Source organism: Lissotriton vulgaris, unplaced genomic scaffold, assembly GCF_964263255.1.
Source record: "Lissotriton vulgaris unplaced genomic scaffold, aLisVul1.2 SCAFFOLD_1853, whole genome shotgun sequence".
NCBI lineage: Eukaryota > Metazoa > Chordata > Amphibia > Caudata > Salamandridae > Lissotriton > Lissotriton vulgaris.
The window spans coordinates 158,439-178,852 of NW_028249619.1; positions in this window are offsets into that span (position 1 = coordinate 158,439).

Consider the following 20,414-nt stretch of genomic DNA (forward strand, 5'->3'; position numbering starts at 1 on the left):
TTTTAGGTGAAGAGGGTTTTAGACAGGGGGATAGAATTTAGGGAATGGAAACGTATATTTTGTTTTTAAAATTCATGCCAACCGATTTGTCTTTAATATGACAGTCTAAAAGTTTTTTCCTTAAAATGATGTTTCTTTTTGCTAATAAAATAAGATTCTCTAATAAAAATGCTCTTTCTTTGAATTCAAGTTAATAAAATTCGATTTTGTAATGACAAGCTGGTCTTGTTTATTCATGGTCTAGTTATCATTAGTTGATCCATTCGCCTTTGTGACTGAATTAAATGACATATGTTGTTTAAATACCATGGTAAGAAATGATAGACTGCAGTTGTATATAAATTTGTAAATAGTTTGTGAATAGGTTTTATTAATTAGGTCACATGATTCAGTCGCTCAAAAATTGTCTCGTAAGTTTATGGGTCTTGGTAGAGATTCATGAATAATGGTGAGTATTGTGGAGATTAGTAGCATTGGTGAGACAGTTTTTCATTAGGAGCGCTGGATCAAATACTTGGTAGCAGAGTTACGGTTACTATGGTAACTGACATGCTACATGGTAGATACATACGATACATGTCTAAAACATGTTAAGTTTGTTCAGTTGTTATATGTAGTCGAAAGGTTTTTTCCAGCAGTGTGAAAATTCCTAGTTGTGCCGGCAGGAGTAGTGTGACAGCTGAAGGTACACAGTGCATTTGTTCTGTTTCAAAATAGTGGTATTGTCATATATCACAAGTGTTGTGGACGTACAGCACAAGTTTAGGGATATTAGGTATGTTAGGTAGAATGTCTAGTGAGGACTGTCTATGAAATTGTAGCTTTTGAGTATAGGGACACCTGTCCTGTTTTAAAACTCACTGTGAAAAGAGTAATAGAATTTTTCCAAGCTTGATTAAAGGGTAAGGAAGCGTTGTCTATTCTTACTGGCGAATGAGGATTTTTATTGGCGGGTTAAAGTCCTACCAAAAATTTCATGTATGAATGGTTAGGGTTTCTTTTGTGTGATAGAAGGGTAGAACAAGGCTACTTGTTTATCAACGAATTTAAAAATCTTGTGAAAATAGCGTTGTCTATTTCATGCGAAAGTATATTTGAATGATTGAGAAAACTATCGCTTTATTTTAGCGAAACAGACAAATGGTTTGTTCATGCGAAGTTACTAACTGAATTCCATTGAGAGTTTTGTAAAAAAAAGGCGCTGTGAAAATATTTTGTAAAGGAGGTGTCAGTGTCAGAGTAGAGCGAGGACAGCGAAGTTGCAGCCGCAGCATACGTCACAAGGTTCGCGCTGTGATTGGCTAGCATACGTCACAGTATTCACGCACTGATTGGTTCATCCAGAAATTCAGTAATTCTATTGGCTGAACAGAGTAGTGACGTGACTTAACCTGATTGGCTTGTTGGTGAGTTTCGCGCACGGATTGGCTAGTGTAGCGGAACAACAAGGAAATATTTACGATCTTTCCTAAGTAAGCGAAATTGTTTTAAAACATGGGCCCTTATTTATGAGGCCTTGCGTCAGTTTTGCGCCGCCGGTGCGTCACTTTTTGTGACGCACCAGTGGCGTACAAAATGCGCCTTGCTGCGCCATATTTAAAAAGTGACGCATCTAGGTAGATGCGTCACTTTTTAAAGCCCTGCGCCACATTATACATGCGTCAGGTATAATGTATGCAGAGGGGGCGTTCCCCCGCAAAAAGCCTCGTAATAGTGACGCAGTGAAATCTATGAGATTTCACTGCGTCACTTTTAGGATGCTGTTGCGTCAAAATCTTGCGCCTGCCTCACAGCAGGCGTAAGACTGATGCAAGCCCTTTCACATGGGGCTTTCCCCATGTGAAAGGACGCATTGCTGGAGTTGCGTCACTTTTGTGACACACTCCAGCAATGCGTCACTTTTGCGCTTACAGATGCATCAGAAATACTGACGTATCTGTAAGTCCTTGCGACATGATGCGCCATACATTAAATATGACGCATCATTGGTGTTGCAAGGAGTGCGCAGTGAAAAGTGACGCATCGCTGTTTTCACGCAGCGATGCGTCACTTTTCATAAATGATGCCCCTGGATTATTATCGCAGGAGAGAGGAAAAGAAGCTTTCATGGTTTCAGAAATTGAAAAACATTTTTAAAAGTGACAAGAAAATTGAAACGCGAGTTGGAAGATTACTTCATAAGTAAAAACACCTGCAGCCTATATGTTAGCTGAATATGGTTATCATACTTGCCTTTGGATGGAGAATTGGATGGAATATACCAAAAATGATGGTGTGTTGGCTTGGCTGGAAGATGGGTCATTTAACATTAAGGTGTTGAAAAACTTGAGAGAAAAAATGATGGCTCTTGTACCAAGACTTAGACATACCCAATTTGAGGCTTTAGTTGAATGGGAAGATGAGATGATAGAATTAGAAAGGGAAAACAGAGGTGTAATAAGAGGCACAAGATTAGACATTAATAGAGAATTTCATGAAGACAGAATGCGTTGTTGGAGACGTATGGATATGTGTGATGGTTTGTACCCAGCAAGTTTTAGTGAAGAATCTGGTCAAAAGAATACTGAAAAGAAAAATAATATTGGTGAAGATAGTGAATTAGAGGATTCAGTTCTGGAAGAGATTTTTATTACAAAATCGAAACCGCCACCTTATCAACCAGTTTGTTCATGGTCTACCCCGAGAATTCCTAACCTCTCCAAGTGCTCCTCCTAGGGAAAATAATGATGAGTCTCCACCTAGATTAAATCAGAATAATGCAAAATGTCTTGCGAGAGTAGAAACAAGAACTAATTCTAGCACATCTGGAGAAAGTAGAAATTATGCTGAAACTCCAGTTCAGGGAAACAGAATCTCAAGAAATGTAATGGGAACAGAAGGATGTGGGGATATATTAAATGCAGAATACATTTGATCAAAAGAAGAATTAATACAGCAGTTAACTAAAGGCATGGAAGCGGTAACGATACCAGTAACAATTGGACCTGTTCTTCCAGTTTTTGATCAGAAGGAAATTAGACATTCAGCATTAAATGCAGAAATTCAGAAAGTGGCTGAAAATTTTTATTCAGATTTAACAGAAATTCCCCGAGAGAAAAAGATGCCAGAATTAACTTTTAATCAAAGTTTTTCAAATGGTCAAACACCATCTGCTGCAGAATCTGATTCTGGAACTCCAGAAAAGAGCATAAATAAAATAGATTTAACACAGACTCCACAGCCCCCAGAATTTAAATTACTTGATGTTGCAAAGCTGAAAATTTGCTGAAACATTATAGAGTGGATTTCTCTGAAAAAGATATTGAAAACATGAACACCACAGGAAGAATAATTCATATAAAAGAATTAATAGTGTTTCTAAAAGGATTAGGTGAATTAAGTAAGTGGAGGGTGATATGGACTAAGAAAAGAGAGGAAGAAAGAAGAGAAAGAGGGGAAATAGCAAATGAGTTTCTTATGAGAGAAATAGCTGGCGGAGGGTTTTTTTAATGTTCCATGGACAAGACAGGATATTTTGCTGTTTTCAAATGATTTTCCCCGACTGAGAGAAAAACCTGTAGAATGATATCGACAGGTAGAAAGATTTGTTAAGGTTTCAAAAGTTCTGTGGATTGATCTTGATGGATTCTTTGACATTGTTGTTCCTTCAGATCTCTGGACAGAATGTAAAACTTCTATAGATTGGCCAAAAGAGGAACCTGCTCGAGATAAAATAACAGATGCACCTTCAGCTGATGGTATAAGTCTGTATGACAAAGTGATTGTGTGGCTGAAAAACAAGATTTCCCCAAAAGAAGTAGATTGGGTTAAAATAGACAGAACAAATCAGGAGCCAAAGGAATAAGTACATTCATTCTATGAAAGATTACTGCTGGTATTTAAACAATACAGTGGTTATGACACATTGAGTGAAAAGGATATGAGCCATTTCATACACAGATTTGTATATGGCTTGAGACCTGAAATTGGTGGGATGATTAGATCAGGAATAGTTGGTTGGCAAACACTCTCAGTTGATGACATTCTGAGAAAAGCTAAATACTGTAGTGATGAGATAGATGCTAAACAAAAGAAGCTAAAAGAAAAAGCTATGTGGGCACAGGTAAAAGTGGCAAAACAACAAATTGCAACTTTAGAAAATAAAAATGTTCACCAGAATCAAGGGAAATTTAAGGGTAATTTTAATAAGCCAAAATTGATGGGTAATATTGAAGAATTAAAGCAGAAACTCCCATGTTTTAATTGCGGTGAAATTGGACACTGGAAGCGTGAGTCTAAGAATCCGCCCAGAAATTTTAAAAATACATTATTAAATCCACAGATGCAGAATGAGATAAATCAGTAGCAACAGCTACAGCGACAGTTAAATGAGATAAATCAGCAGCAACAGCTACAGCGACAGGTAGTGAATCAGCAGAGTCAGATTCCACAACCGCCACTTCCAAATTGTGTTAATGTGCCGAGATACAATACAGAAACAGGATTCTGCTGAGGTGAACAGGTGAACAGATCGCCAAGAGTGAACGTGTCGAATGTTGCTCAACAATATTGGTTGAAAGAAAATGAAGGAAGTGATTCTGAGGATTACTTATGACGGTGCCTTAGAGAGGAGGAAGAGTGTGTGCTTGGAGCCACTCTTGAGGTAGATCAATGTGGTCCGTTTGTAAATGGTAAAGTGAATGATGTAGAAATCACTTCTCTTGTGGACACAGGTGCTACCCGTTCTACTGTCAGATCAGTGGAAATAGAACACCTACCTCTCTCTGGGGACACCATCCAAGTAGTTGGCGTAGCTAATCAACTGTTTAAAACAGATTTAACAGAACCAGTTAAAGTTGAAATTGGCAAATTTAAAGACAAACATAGATTTGTAGTCTGTGATAGTAGTTCTGTAAACCTGTTGGAAGGGACATCCTTTGTAAAATGTATTGTAAAATATACTGCTCACCAGATGGTATTGAGCTTCAAACTCCGGAAGAAGATGCCCTTTATAAATTAACAACGTTAATGGTTGAAGCAGAAGAAAGTAAATTATTTCCTGCTTTTGACAAAAATGATCTACCTGAAGAATTAAAAGAGACAGTCAATACTAAAATTTGGGATTCATCTGGAGATGAAATGGGTTTGATGAAACATGTATACCCAGTAAAAATAACAGTAAGACAAGGAGCAGATTATCCAAACATTCCTCAGTATAAAATGAAAGCAGAAGTTATTGAAGGTGTCATTTCTGTGATTGAAAAATTCATAAAACAAGGTGTTTTAAAAGAAATTGAGAGTAGTCCATTTAATTAATTGATTATGGGAATCAAAAAGCCAAACAGAACTTTCAGGATTGTTCAGGACCAATGAAAGGTTAATCAAATAGTTGTTCCATGTTGCCCAGTTGTACCAAACCCAGCGGTAATTCTATACCAGATTCCGCATGATGCAGAATGGTATACGGTCATAGACCTTTGTTATGCATTCTTTACTGTTCCATTGCATCCAGAAAGCCAACAAATGTTTGCGTTCAGATTTCAAGAGCGTATCTTAGCATGGTGTCGTATCCCTCCAGGGTATACAGAAAGTCCATCTATTTTTAATCAGTTGTTAAAGAAATCCTTGGAAAATCTAGATTTATCTGGAAAATCGACATTAGTGCAATACATTGATGATCTCTTTGTTGCTGCAAATACACGAGACAAATGTGTGACAGATGCCATTACTCTTTTGAATCATTTGGCAGATGAGGGACATAAAGGGGGTCATTATTATTATTTTTTTTTTTTAAATATGACTTTTATTCAGTGCAAAGGAGAAAAAAAGAATACAAGCATATTCCATACAGAGTCTCAATGTATGAAGATTCAGTAGTCAAGGCAATGCATACATAGATCATGGAGTAGTTCGCAGAGTATATCACAACATTTCGCCGAGAATGTCAGCGTTCAAGCAGTGCGTGATCATGCTGTCTTAGCTATTGTATCCTGCCAATCAAGCAACTTCGATAAAAGCGTAACGGGATAGGGGTGTCAAACTTGGGGTCGTGGGGCGTGCGGTGCAACAGCTGGTGGGGCCTACGGTGGGGGGGGGCGAGGAGAGAGGGGGGGGAGGGCCCGGTAGTAATGTTTCAGCAGGCTCGCGTCTGATCTTGCATGTGTGGGAAGTATGCTGGCGATGCAGGAGGGTGTCGGCAATCCTGGCGTGTCAGCTGAGCCGGGGGGGGGAGAAGAGGTGGGGGTGCCTAGGGGTCAGGTGTGTGGGCGTTGTGTCTGTCGTCTGCGGCACCTGGAGTGTGTTGGCCATCGCTATGTTCCTCATCCGGGGGTGTCTGTCTCTCAGGAGTATCTGGTGCCTGGGGTCCATTGTGGAAGGAGCGGATCATATCATCCCAGAGCGCCGCTATGGGGTATTTTCGCAATCCTGCCGTCTCCTCATTATGTAATGTTATGCTTTCCGCTTTCGCCCAGTTATCTAGTGAAGCGCGCCAGTGTTCCGCCGCTGGTGGTGCCCCCCGCTTCCAATGCTTCGTAATGAGTCTTTTGGCTGTGATGAGGCCAAGGTCCCAGAAGCGGGAAGGCACCCTGTTCAGTTTGGTTCTATGAAAGAGGCCCAGGAGGCACGCCTCCCACGAGAGCGGGATCGGCATTGCCGTGCATCATTTCAGTATCGTGAGTATCGAGTGCCAGTATGCCCGAAGCTGGGGACATTGCCACAACATGTGGAGGAGATCTGCTCCCTCCGCGTCACACCTCGGGCATTTGGCTCCCGTGCCCGGGAAGTACAAGTTTATCTTGTCCGGGGATAGATATGCGCGGTGTAGAACATAAAGTTGGATCTGTTTGAAACGTGCATTACGGGGAATATTGCGGGGTCCTGAGAGTATCGCCGCCCACTCCTTGTCCGTCCATGCCTTCCCTCTGTCCACCGCCCATTTGTCCCGGAGAGGTTGCAATGTGTGCTGAGTGTGCGAGAGTAGCGCCTGTGTCAGCCAGTGCACCACATGCGTCCCGTTGCCCATCACGTGCATGCACTGCACTAGCTGGTGTGTGGGCGGTTCGTCAGCGATGTTCCCCCATTTCCGCGTGAGTGTCCGCAGTATTGCGGCATGTTGCAGGAATTGTCCCGCGGGCAGTCCCGTGTCAGCAGTCAGTGCCTCGAAGGAAAGTAAAGCGCCATCTGCGTACAAGTCTGCCACGGTTTCTATGCCTGCGTGGGTCCACTGTGCCAGTGCCGCCTCTGTCACGACTGACGTGGCCTTGGGGGTGCCCAGGAGCGGTAACGCCGGCGCATACGGCGTGGTGGTTCTAGTGAGGCGTAAGCATCTGTCGTAACATTTCGTGGCTACAGCCACATGTAGTTGCGGGTGCGTCCTAGGGCTCGTCAGCGGGTGAAATAGGGTGAGTACCTGTAGTTGGGAAAGGATGTCTGTGGCCGTGGCCGTGTCCTCGAGATTCCTGCCCGAAATCCAGGCTACCGCCCATTGCACCTGTGCTGCTAGGTAATAGAGCTCTAGGTTCGGGACTGCTGCGCCGCCCTCAGTGACCGGGTTGTAGAGTTTCGTCAGTGCTACTCTTGGCCTGCCTGTGTTCCAGATCAGATCTCTGAGCATGGATTCCAGCTCCCTGAATATGCGGACAGGGATATAGAGTGGGAGATTGGCAAAGTAGTACAGGAGCATGGGGAGTATTATCATTTTCGTTAAGGTTACCCTGCTTGGCACGTTGATGGGGAGAGTTTTCCAGAAGGCGACCTGTGTTCGAACAGACGTTATGGCCCGTGTCAGGTTGCCGTCTAAAATGTCTGGGGGCGTCCTGTATATATGAATGCCCAGGTACTTGAACGTGGTTTGGTACCATGGCAGACGTTCATTATTAATGTGAAGTGCCGGGTCCGGAGCGTCGGGGGTGAACGAATAAGCCCCTGACTTGGCCCAGTTAACTTTGAGGCCTGACATCGATTCGAACGTGCGGAATATGTCCGACAGTTCCGACGGCACATTCTCAAGGTCTTTGATATATAAGAGTAAGTCGTCTGCGTACAGCGACACTGCATGCGTGCCATCTGCTAGCGGGATACCCCATCGTGTTCCGCTGGTGCGCAGCCGTTCAGCCAGTGGTTCAATCGCCAGGGAGAATAGTAATGGGGAAAGTGGGCAACCTTGTCTGGTGCCTCTTCTAACCTTTATGGGCTCTGAGACCAGCTTGCCAGTGCGTACCCTCACCTCAGGTTTCCCATATAGCAGGCCGACCAATTCTAGAAAGTCATCACCCAGGTCAAACTTACGTAGCACTGCCGATAAATAGGGCCATTCGACAGAGTCGAACGCTTTCTCTAGGTCCAACACCAGGCAACCCGATCTTGGCCACGTCTGGACTGCGTATTCCTGCACCCGGAACAGCCTCCGGATGTTCTGGGAGGTGCATCTCGTTGGGACAAACCCGTTGTGGTCCTTGTGTACCAGGGCCGGTACCAGGGCCGCTAGTCTACGAGCCAGTGCTGATGCCAGGATTTTGTAGTCCGTATTGAGCAGGGCTAACGGCCTATATTACCCGAGGAGCATCCCTTCCCTGTTTGGTTTGAGAAGCGATACCAGTATGGCTTCGTTCATGGATGATGGTAAGGATGAGTCGTCTAGAGCTGCCGAGTATGTTCTGAGCAGCTCGGGAATCAGGATGTCAGAATATGCTTTGTAGTATTCTGCAGGCAGTCCGTCCGGACCAGGGGTCTTCCCGTTAGAGAGGGCGAATATGGCCTCACGTAATTCCTCCGCTACCAACGGGGCTCCGAGCTCATCTCGTTGGTCATCGGTCGGGGCGGGAAGTGTGAGTTCCTCCAGGTATGCCTGGATGTCTGGTTGCGGATTGGCCATTTGCGACTGGTATAGTGTCTTGTAATGCGCCACGAAGGCTGCATGTATGCCCGCCTGGGTGTATACTACGGTGTCCGCAGTAGGGCTTATGGCCGTTACTGGGGCGGAGCGATCTTCTCGCCTTATCAGCCAGGCTAGTAATTTGCCCGGCTTGTCGCCGTAGCGGTGTGTGCGTGCTGAGTGTGCAGTGAAATTGACTTGTTTTAGTCTGCCTATCAGCCTGTCGTGTTCCGTCCTGGCCTCAAGCAGCTCTGTATCATCCCCTCCCGTCGCCCCTTGTTCTTTGTGCAGCAATTCCCTTTCTAGCCGTTTCAGGTCTGCTTCCAGCTGTCGGCGGGTGTGTGCCTGGGTTCCGAGGCATAGCCCCCTCAGGACCACTTTGAACGCGTCCCACTCTATCTGGGGTGTGGAGGCAGTGTTGTTGTTATCCTCAAAGTGTTGTGCTGTTTGTGCCCCTATCGAGGTTCTGAATGTGCCGTCAAGCAAGAGGTCTGGTTGTAGTCGCCAGGTGGGGATTGGTGGTCGCGGCTGTTCCCAGGTGAGCGTCATGAAGTGTGGATTATGGTCCGAGTGCGTGCGGCCCATGTATTGCGTGTCTCGTATCGCCGGTAGTAGGTCTCTGGATACCATGTATCTGTCTAGGCGTACATGCAGATTGTGTGCCCCTGAGTGGAAGGAGTAGGCCCTGGTGTCTGGGTTGTGGCTGCGCCATGCGTCTAGTAGGTCCCATTGTGCGGACCAATCTAGGAGGGCTCGCGCTGCGTGAAGAGCTGGGGAATTAGGGCGTGGGGGACGGGAGCGGTCTAGGGAAGGGTCCAGTGTGCAGTTATAGTCCCCGCCCAGTATCCATTGTATGCCATGCCATGGCGCCAGGGCGTTGGACAGCTGTGTTAAGAAATCCTGTATCCCTGTGTTGGGTGCATATATCGAGGCTAGTACTATCGGGTTCCCATCTAACCTGCCCCTGACCGCTACATGTCTCCCCCCGGGGTCCACCACGGCATCCTGCATTATCCATGGGGTGCCCGGACGTATCCATACCAGCGCCCCCTTAGCGTAGGAAGAGTAGTGTGTGGCATATAGGTGGCCACGCCATCTGCGGCGTAAGGTAGTGACTTCCTTTGCGCAGAGGTGCGTCTCTTGTAAGAGAGCAATGTGTACGTTATGGCGTTTGAGGTATGAGAATATTTGATACCGTCTGGACGGTGTGTGCATCCCTCTCACATTCCATGTGCATATATTGATCACAGACATTGTTTTGTATTGACGGTCTCCCCAGAGCGGCTAACCCGTCCCACCCCCCGCCCGCCCGCAGTTCGTAAGGATGATTGATTGGCCCGCACGCCATTGCAGCATTGTGAAGGGGGAAAACGGGTAGTTAACGTGGCCAAAAGAACAGGTAGCCAATGAACATCGCAAACATGCGAAATACCAAAAGGTCGGTGGGCAAACGTGCTCCCGTCCATGCTCTCAAGGAGAGTAACAAAGTTTAGTTCAGTTCTGGGGGCGGCCGTGCAGTGCTAGCAGTAGCAGCTGGCCAAGTGTTTGTAGAATCATCGAATAGGGGTTGTTCCCCTTCCCGGGGGGTATGTGGAGGCCCGAGTCAGCCTCAGCTTTAAAAGTCATAGGTGCAAAAACCAACATTCAATGCCATACATTACGTGTCTTGATTAGTGTGCAGCAGGATGACTGGCCACAGGAGTGGGGGGGCCGGCCGCCCAGCGCCCGCTGGGTCATCACCAGGGCAAGGCGCAGCTCTCAGTTTTCCGTAGGTCTCGCCGGGCCAGTAGTACTCAGTCTGAGTCCGCGATCTCAACGTGGATGGCCCTTCGAGTGTTCTTGTGGGAGACTTGGTGGATATGCTCTGGGAGACAGTTAGCCGATGTATTCCGAGGTTTGGGGGGTGACATCCGGTCCAGGATCTGTCACAGGAGAGTCCGACATTCCGTAGATTGCTTCGTCGTCGCTTGGGGGGTCTTGTGTGCCGCTGCCGGTTGGGTCGCTATGCGTTGGGGAGTTGCTGAGTTCCCGTACAAGGCGGAGGGCTTCTTGTTTTTCCTGCTGCGTAGCGTTGGCAGGGGGAGACATCTTCCTTGGCCCGTTCGTGCGCCCCTGCGCCCGCTGCTTCGGGCGCCGTCGTCTCCTGTTCCCGCCGGGTTGGTGTCCATTCGCGTGGGCTGCCGGGGTCCTGGGGGCTGTGTCAGTGCCACTGTCCAGCCATGCTTCCACTTCATCTGGGTCTGTGATGAAATGGGTTTTCTCCCCGGCTATCACTCTGAGTTTCGCGGGGAATAGTAAGGAGTACTGTAGGCCCTGCTGGCGCAGGCGTTTCTTCACCTCTAGAAAGGATTGTCTCTGCCTCTGTACATGTATGGTGTAGTCCGGGAAGAACATTACTTTGGTGTTTTCGATTCTCACCTCCTCAAGTTTGCGCGCTTCTCTCAGTATGGAGTCCCGGTCTCTATAATTCAGGATGCGGAGGAGCATGGGCCTTGGGTTGGAGCCCGCAGCCAGGGGCGCAGTCGGGACTCTATGGGCGCGCTCCACCACGAATTGAGGCGAGAGTGAGCCCTCAGGCAGGATGGATGTCAGCCATTTTTCCATGTGCTCCTCCGGGTTTCTCCCTTCCCATTTCTCCGGAACGCCGACCAAGCGTACGTTGTTCCTCCGCGCCCTGCCTTCTGCATCCTCGGCCCGGTCTTCAAGGAACTCCACTCGGTTCAGCAGGTCCTGTATTTGGGTATGTGTCTGGCTGGCTTGGGGTTGGAGCTCTTTCACGGTTCCCTCCAGCGTCGAGGTGCGGTCAGCAAGCTTTTTGTGGTCTTCGCGGAGTTGCGTGAGGTCTATGGCCACACTGTCGATCTTAGTGGCCAGGGAGGTGCGTGTGAGTTGAATTGATTCTTCTAGCCGCTCCATGGCTGCCAGCATGACGTCGAGCTTCGCCGCCGTCTGGTCCTGGTCCGTGGTTTTGCCAGTTTTGTTCATGTCGCCTTTAGGCCTCGCGCCCCCAGTGCCAGTCCGTGCCCTGGTCCCGCCAGACATCGGCGTCTTATGGGGAGTCCGCTTTCCTTGTCCCGGCTCGGTTCAATCTGGCCTGGCCAATGGCGGGTAGGTGGATGAAGGTCGTCGGCTGCCGGTTGGGGCCCGGCTGCTGGTGTCGCCAGGCTCTACCTGCACGGTGTTTGCGTGGCGCTCGTTCGCTCCTGGGAGGGTGGACAGCTGCTGGGCGCCTCGCACCTCGGCGCTGCGTGGTATATCTGGGCGTCGCTGGGTGTATGGCGCGGTTCCGCGATGTGCTCCTTGTGAGTCGTGAGCCTGTTAGTGGCAAGGGGCTCAGGGCCTGTGTGGGTCCATGTGGGCTGTATGCTGTGCTGGCGCGGTGACCGGTTCCGCTCGTGTGGCAGCCGCTCGGTGTTGAGCTGCGCTCGGATCGCAGGTGGTGCAGGTCTTCGTCCCCGCAGGCCGTCGCTATTCCCACGGTGTGTGCCTGGGGTAGCGCCAGTGAGTCGCAGGCCGCGCTGCGTTGTGGAGCCAGTGGGTGCTGCTTGTGACCGGGGTCCCGTGTGTCGTGGTTCACGTGGCTGCCGGCGAGTGCCGTGTTGCGTGCCCCAACCTCCACTGCCCTCCAGTTCCTCAGGCGTCCGAGGCCCAGCCGCTCACCTCTCCGCACCGCTGTGCGTTTGGGCCAGTATAGCTCCCGATGCAGGGGAGACGCGTCCAGGCCTGGCAGCTACCGCCCGTTCCAGGGCACTCCCGCTAAAGGGGGTCATTATGATTGCGGTTTTTCCGCATCCTCGGGGCCGGCGGAAGCCACCGCCGGCCCCGAGGATGCGGAAAAACCGCAGCGGACTGATCAAAGACCCATCGCCACATTAGGATGGCTGGTGGGTCCTGGTTTCTGTTCGCAGCTTTTCGGCCGCGGTCGGATTACAACCGCGGCGGAAAAGCTCTAATATGGGGACGGTGTCTCTCAGACACCGTCCGCCATATTAGGATGGGCTATTAATTATGCTTTTCCGCGGCGGTTTTCCGCCGTGGAAAAGCATACGGAACTTCACTGCGGGGGCCCGTTGCGGGCCCCCTAGGTGAAGGGGGGGTGGGGGGTGCACATGGGGGGTACCTATGGTACCCCCCTGCATTTGCATGAAGAAAGCGGCAGGCACCGCGCGGTGCCTGCCTCTTGCTGCATGCAAATGCAATGCGTGCATTTTTAACATTGCGGCGGGTGCAGCTTGAAGCTCCACCCGCCGCAATGTTAAAAATATAGGATGTGACCGCAAACCTTGCGGTCACATCCTCATTGCACAGGAGGGAACTCCGCATGCCATGTGGAGGTTCCCTCCTGCTCTGGGGTCCCGGACGAACGCAAGTCCGTCCGCGATCCTAATCGACCCCTTAGTGTCTCCAGCAAAATTACAGTTTTGCAAACAAGAAGTAAAATATCTTAGTCACAGAATTGCCAAAGGAATTAGACAAGTGACAATTGAAAGAATAAAAATGATCCAAGCAATGCAACCTCCAAAAACACAGAGACAGGTCAGAATGTTTCTAGGAATGGTAGGTTATTGTCGTCAATGGATTAGTGGATTTTCAGTGATTGCAAAACCATTACAGAGACTGACAAAAGCAGATATAAAAGACCCGATTACCCTAACAGATATTGAGTTAGAGGCTTTTGAGCAGTTAAAAAGAAGTTTGTGTGAAGCTCCAGCATTGGGAATGCCAGATTATGAGAAGGAGTTTGAGCTGTATTGCAGTGAGAGGGATGTATGTGCATTATCAGTTTTGATTCAAAGACATGGGAAACTGAGAAAGCCAATTGCTTATTTCTCAGCTGTTCTTGATCCTGTTGCAAAAGCATTACCAGGTTGCTTAAAAGCAGTAGCTGCAACAAGTGTGAGTCTGGAACAAAGTGAAGGGATAATAATGGGGTTTCCTGTTAAAGTGTATGTGCCCCATTCAGTTGAAATTCTCCTTACCAGGAGCAAAACTCAACATTTGACGAGTAATAGACTGACAAAATATGAAAAAGTTATTTTGGGATCAGATAATGTTTCTATTGCTAGATGTGTAAATTTAAATCCTTCCACATTGTTGCCTGATGGTACTGTGACAGAAACCAGGAATGAAAATTACATTGATCATGAATGCTTGGATGTTTTAGAATATTGCACCAAACCTAGGCAAGATATTAAAGATGTTCCACTGACTGAATCGGATTTTGTTTATTTTGTTGATGGTTCTTGCTTGAGGACAGATGAGGGCATTCTGAGTGCAGCATATTCAGTCTGTGCAGTTGCAGATGTGGTTGAAGCTTCTTGTCTCAAAGGAATTCGTTCAGCTCAAATAGCAGAATTGATTGCTTTGATTTGTGCATGTGGAAGAGCAACAGGGTTGAAAATTACCATAGTGACTGATAGTCAGTATGGATATGGCGTAGTCCATGACTATGGCCAGCTCTGGTCTCAAAGAGGTTATTTCACTTCTGCGGGAACACCAATCAGGAATGCAAAATTGATAAAAAGGCTAATCGATGGCATTCAGTTACCAGAGAAATTTGCTGTAGTAAAATGTACAGCACATAAAAAAGGGCACGATTATATGACAAAGGGAAATGCATATGCTGATGAGATCGCCAAATTTTGCGCAAAGAATAATATTTCCATTAATCGGGAAAAAGAAAATGAACATGTTTTGAACTCACTTATGCTAACATCTGTAGTTGAGACATGGCAAGGAGTAAAAGATTTACAAGATGAGGCAGATAATGAGGAAAAAGACACATGGTTAAAAGCAGGTTGCAGACAGCGAGAAGAAGATGAAATTTGGGTTTACAAAGATGACAGACCAGTAATGCCAAACTGCATGATTGCTGACATGGCCCGAATGTATCATGGTCCAGGACATTTAGGAAGAGATTCAATGATCAGGTTGTTTAGACAAACATGGTACAATCCAAAATTCAGAATAATTGCAGAATCTTTTTGCCAGAGATGCTTGATTTGCCAACAGATCAATCCAAACAGAAAAACAGTTGTAAGCTTGGGAACCATAGGACGGGAGGGTGGTCCTTTTACCAGGTTACAAATGGATTTCATTGATATGCCTTCTCATAACAGATTAAGATATGTATTGGTGATAATCTGTTTGTTTTCGAGATGGGTGGAAGCGTTCCCAACTCGTCACAATGATTCAGTTACTGTGACAAAATTGCTTTTGAGAGAAATCATACCTAGGTATGGATTTCCGGTGACGGTCAAAACTGATCGTGGCACACATTTTGAAAACAGATTGTTACAAATGATTTGTGAAGCACTTCGTATAAAACAAAAGCTACATTGTGCTTACAGATCAGAAGCATCAGGTGTTGTTGAGCAAGTCAATGGTACAATCAAGAATAGGCTTGCAAAAATGTGTTTGGCTACAGGAATGAAGTGGACTGATGCACTTCCACTTGTTCTGATGTCTCTGAGAAGTACTCCAGATAGAAAAACTGGTTTAAGCCCACATGAAATACTCATGGGCAGAGTAATGAGACAAGCATTTGTTCCAGTTAGTAAAGTTTTGAGTATATATGACAGTGCAATTATGGACTACTGTAAGAATCTTTCTGACGTAGTAACTTCTGTGTTCCATCAGGTGGGAACTGAAGTACTTACAAAGGAAAAAGAACAGGCTCATGATCTTTTGCCAGGAGAGTGGGTGAGGACAAAAGTTCATTGAAGAAGAAATTGTCTAGTACCTAGGTGGCAGAAGGCAAGACAGGTGATATTAGTCACAACAAATGCAGTGAAGTACAGAGGTCTAAAAAGATGGATTCATGCTAGTCATACCATTCGAGTACCACCACCTGAGAATCCTGACAAAGAAGGTGATACAACAACTGATTCAGATTCTGAAGAAGAACCTGAAGGAAATCCAGATACTGAAGATCGACAAGAAAGTCGAGATCTGGAAGATGCAAATGTGAATCAGGCATTGAATGAAAAAGATCTAGAAATTGTGATACTAGACTCTAGAAAATGTAGAATATCTGCTAGAAAAAGAAGCAGAAAAATAGTCTGATAAAGAAGTGAATCAAGATCAGGAGAGTATTGAAAAGCGGACTGAAAGCTCTGGAAGAAGGAACGAAAATTCTGAAACTGGTGTATTGGAAGTAATTGAAGAAGAAGAAGAAGAAGACGAATTGCCAAGTACCATGTATACGGATGATGTTCCTAACAGAGTGAAGCTGCCGAGTAAAGAAGTGCCTGAATCTAAAGCTGATATCACAGAGAGTGAAACAAATGAAAGTGATGATGAATTCAATGTGAGAAAATCAAGAAAAAGAGCTTGGAGAGTTGAGTGCAATCAAACTGAGCCAAAGAAGAAACTCTCAATAAAAGGAGATAATTGGCCAGATGAGAATAAGGGTCTGAAATTCAAATTAGTGAACAATTCAAAAGAACAGGTTAATGAAATCTCAAGTCAGAGAAATGATTCAGATGAGAAAAATCAAGCAGGGAAGAAAATAGAAGTGATTAGCAGTAAAGCAAAGAGAGTGTTAAAGCCTAATCTTAAGTATAAGTCACCTGAATGGACCTACATCATTATTCCACCAGCAGTGAAAGTGAGTAGTAGTAGCCAAGAAGATATAGATGACACAAGTGACAATGATTAAATTGTTTTCATTTAAGGTTAAAGGTTGTAGATGACATATGTTAGGTGACACAAGGTCGAAGAAATTGTGTTAGCTGGAAAGACGTAAGCTCGAAGAAAAGCTGTTAGAGGATTCTTTAATTTAAAAAAAAAAAGTAAAAAAGGGGGGTGTATATTTAGTGATCTTAAATTTTTGTTTTTGTTTTTTCTGAAAGGCTCTTGTCTCAAGTAAAAGATGCCTAATTCTAACAACAATTCGAGATGCTCTATTTTAAGAAGACGTTGCAAAATGTCTTCTATTTGTGTGATTTTAATAATTTTGGTTTGGTTAATTTTAGATGTCATTTTCCCTTTTGGAATTGACAAAGAAATGTACAAAGCTAATATGACTAGTAAAGTTGTGGCTAAACAAGATATTCATTATGTGGTAAGCAAGACTAATAAAGTCATTGAGCACAAACCAGAGATCTATCAAGATAGATCTGATGGTGATTTTTCTAGTAATACCTTTTCTAGACTTTTATCTGAATATGTTAAGGTGATAAATGTAAAAGATTGTTACATCTGTGTGAAACTTCCTGCTTCTGTTTCGGAGGGGGTAACATATAATATGCTTCCTCTTACTTATGGCATTACTTGTAGTGTAATAGCTAGTTTGTTTTATAAAACTGGACGTCTGGAGTATTATTACTCTAATTATGATGAGATTTTTGCAAATTTAAAGATTGACAATAGTCTAAATAAACTGAAACATGCTAAACAGTTGAGGGAATTTTTTATAGTGACTAATGAACTCACATATGAGTACGCTTTTAGAAACAATTTAACATGTAAATTGAGAACGGAAGAAAAGTCTCTCTTAAACATGGTTGAAGAGAAAAGCGCAATTTATAAAAGAAACAAGATGCTGAAACAAACCAAATCTAAGTTTTGGCAGAGTGAGGAAGAAAAGCTTACGGGTAGAAATGAAAATGTTGCTATACACATAGATAAACCTGTTAGTGGAAAATTGTGTATAAGGAGAGATAATACTCAATTCGATAATTATTTCGTGGGTGCTAGTCAATGTGAATGTGAAAGTGAATGTGTGTATTGTATCTTAGGAGGTTGGGGATTTAAAGGAAGCAAAGATCCAATTTTTCCTGGAATTTATTTTGTTTGTGGGAATAAAGCTTACTTCAGTCTCCCGGATCACTGGTACAGGACCTGTTATATTGGTTTAGTTTTTCCAAAATTTTTTCATATAGATAGAAATTCAGAAGGCTCATTTGAAATTGGCAAACACCTGAATAGGTTCAGGAGGGAAAGTTTTTCAGAAATCTTGGGAGATATATTTGGTGCAATTATACCTAGGGTGGGAATAACCCTGAATGCAAATAAAACCAGAAAAGTATTTTTGTGGACAGATTGTCAACAGATACTGCAAGTGGATTTCAATTAGTTGATACAGAACTCATTGCTATGAGGTCAATGGGTATGCAGAACCGTCTTGCTCTAGACATTCTGCTTGCTAAGGAGGGATGAGTTTGTGGAATTCTACATGTCCAACACTGCTGCACATACATTCCAGATAAGAGCCACAACATAGAGATGTATATCAAAAATATTACCGAATTACATACTGAGATAGAACCTTTAGAAGATGATAATTTTTCGGAACGTTTGAGCAAGAGATTTGCAGCAATCAGAAACTAGTTTCAAGAGATTGGTAGTTCAATCATTGGTAAAATACTTTATCCAGTAATAGTTTAAGTCATAGTGACACTTTTGTAAATTTATAAACTCAGAAAAGAACGAGAAAAGGAAATAGAACTAGAAGAGTTTCGTAGAGTTCAATATGAGAGTTGTAGACAAACTGCTGAATCAAAGGTTTAGAAAAACTAAGACAGTGCATGTTCAAAACATGTTCGTAAGATTAAAATGTTGCTGAAATTTTTGGGTGTAGTTTGGTGATTATGAAATCACCAGATGAGGGAGTTGATGGAGCGAGCAGTTGAATGAAATTTTGTTCAAACTCGCAAAGTTAAACTTCCATAATAAATGTAACTGTACTAATAAGCATGTGTTGAAATAATTAACCAACTTAGTTTTAAAATGCATACATATTGAAAAACATGAGGGACTAATTTTTACATGCTCTATGTTGCAATCGCAAGTGTGTGAAAATAATAAACTAACCCTGTCTATTATTTTCGTCAGTATAAAATGCGGCTGTTTAATTAATGGCATGTGCTTATTTGTGTGTGCTTATGTTCTGTTATGTCGTTTCTGTGGCAAAAGTTCGTGGAGAATCCTGGTGGCCTAAAGGAAGAAGGTTAATATAAATGCTGCTTTGTGTGCTTAGCTAGGTAACATAAATTAATGGGTTAATAATTAGCAAAAGGGTGGGTAACAGAATGGGTCTCAATTCTCTAATTAATTACTGTTTTGTGTTTATTTAAATATTAGTTTCCATGAGAGGCCTTTAGGCCTGCAAAGATGGCTTTTTCGAATCCTGTCCAGAAAGGAGCCTTGCACAGTGGAAAGTTTTACCACGTCGACAATTTTGTCAGAAAATTACTGTTGAATAAGTTGTGCTTAATGTGCTCATGGAGAGATTGTCCAAGGACAGGAAGCGTCAGGATTGCCAAGGCAAGGAAGTCATGAACTGTAGCTTGAATACAAGTTACTTTTACAAGGAAGTGAAATGACTCGAAAGCAAAGGACAATAGGGATAAAGAAAAGCCAGTTCTTGATCTGGCGATGGTTACGACATGCTGGTGGACTGACACGGCTCAGCCAATGGCAAGTCTGAATTTGTGAAAAAGAATACAAAATTGGCTTACTTTAGCTAGTTAGAAAGGTATAAAACCTAGCTCATGGGGAGGAGGAAATCTCTCCTCGTTTTCTGATGGTGCGACGTGCTGTTGGACTCTTAGGCACACGTAAGGGCAGCAGTCTTTATGATTTCTTTTTTAGGTGAAGAGGGTTTTAGACAGGGAGATAGAATTTAAGGAATGGAAACTTATATTTTGTTTTAAAATTCATGCTAACCGATTTGTCTTTAATATGACAGTCTAAAAGTTTTTTCCTTAAAATGATGTTTTCTTTTTGCTAATAAAATAAGTTTCTCTAATAAAAATGCTCTTTCTTTGAATTAAAGTTAACAAAATTAGATTTGTAATAACAAGCTGGTCTTGTTTATTCATGGTCTAGTTATCATTAGTTGATCCATTCGCCTTTGTGACTTAATTAAATGACATATGTTGTTTAAATACCACGGTAAGAAATGATAAACTGCAGTTGTATATAAATTTGTACATAGTTTGTGAATAGGTTTGATTAATTACGTCACATGATTCAGTCGCTCAAAAATTGTCTCGTAAGTTTATGGGCCTTGGTAGAGATTCATGAATAATGGTGAGTATTGTGGAGATTAGTAGCATTGGTGAGACAGTTTTTCATTAGTAGCACTGGATCACATGCACTCCAAGGGGTATGAGGAAAGGTTAGTTTAGATGGTGGAGGAGACAGATAGGGAGTCTTTCTGTGCACTGTATGGAAAATTACATCACTTGATGAGAGCATATCTGTTCATGCTTATTCGTGAACTCTAGATGTGTGGTAGCCGAGGCTTCATTATGTTGTCCTTTCAGTTGGTATAAATGCTTCACTCTCAAAAAGGGTTTAATGATTCACGTTTTAACAGTGTACATGATGAGCCAGGAGAACTCACAACACTAGTGTCAATGAAAGATTGGATGCTCATTGAATAATTCCAGAGATTCTCTGTACAACTCTGTGATATTGTGCTCTAACATTAATGTAACTGTCTGTTAAACATTGATGTTTCTTTCAGCTTACAAAAATGGCTACCAAAGAAGACTCACTGCCTAACCTTCATTGTGACGCAATGTAATGATGCCGTCATACAATAAAAACC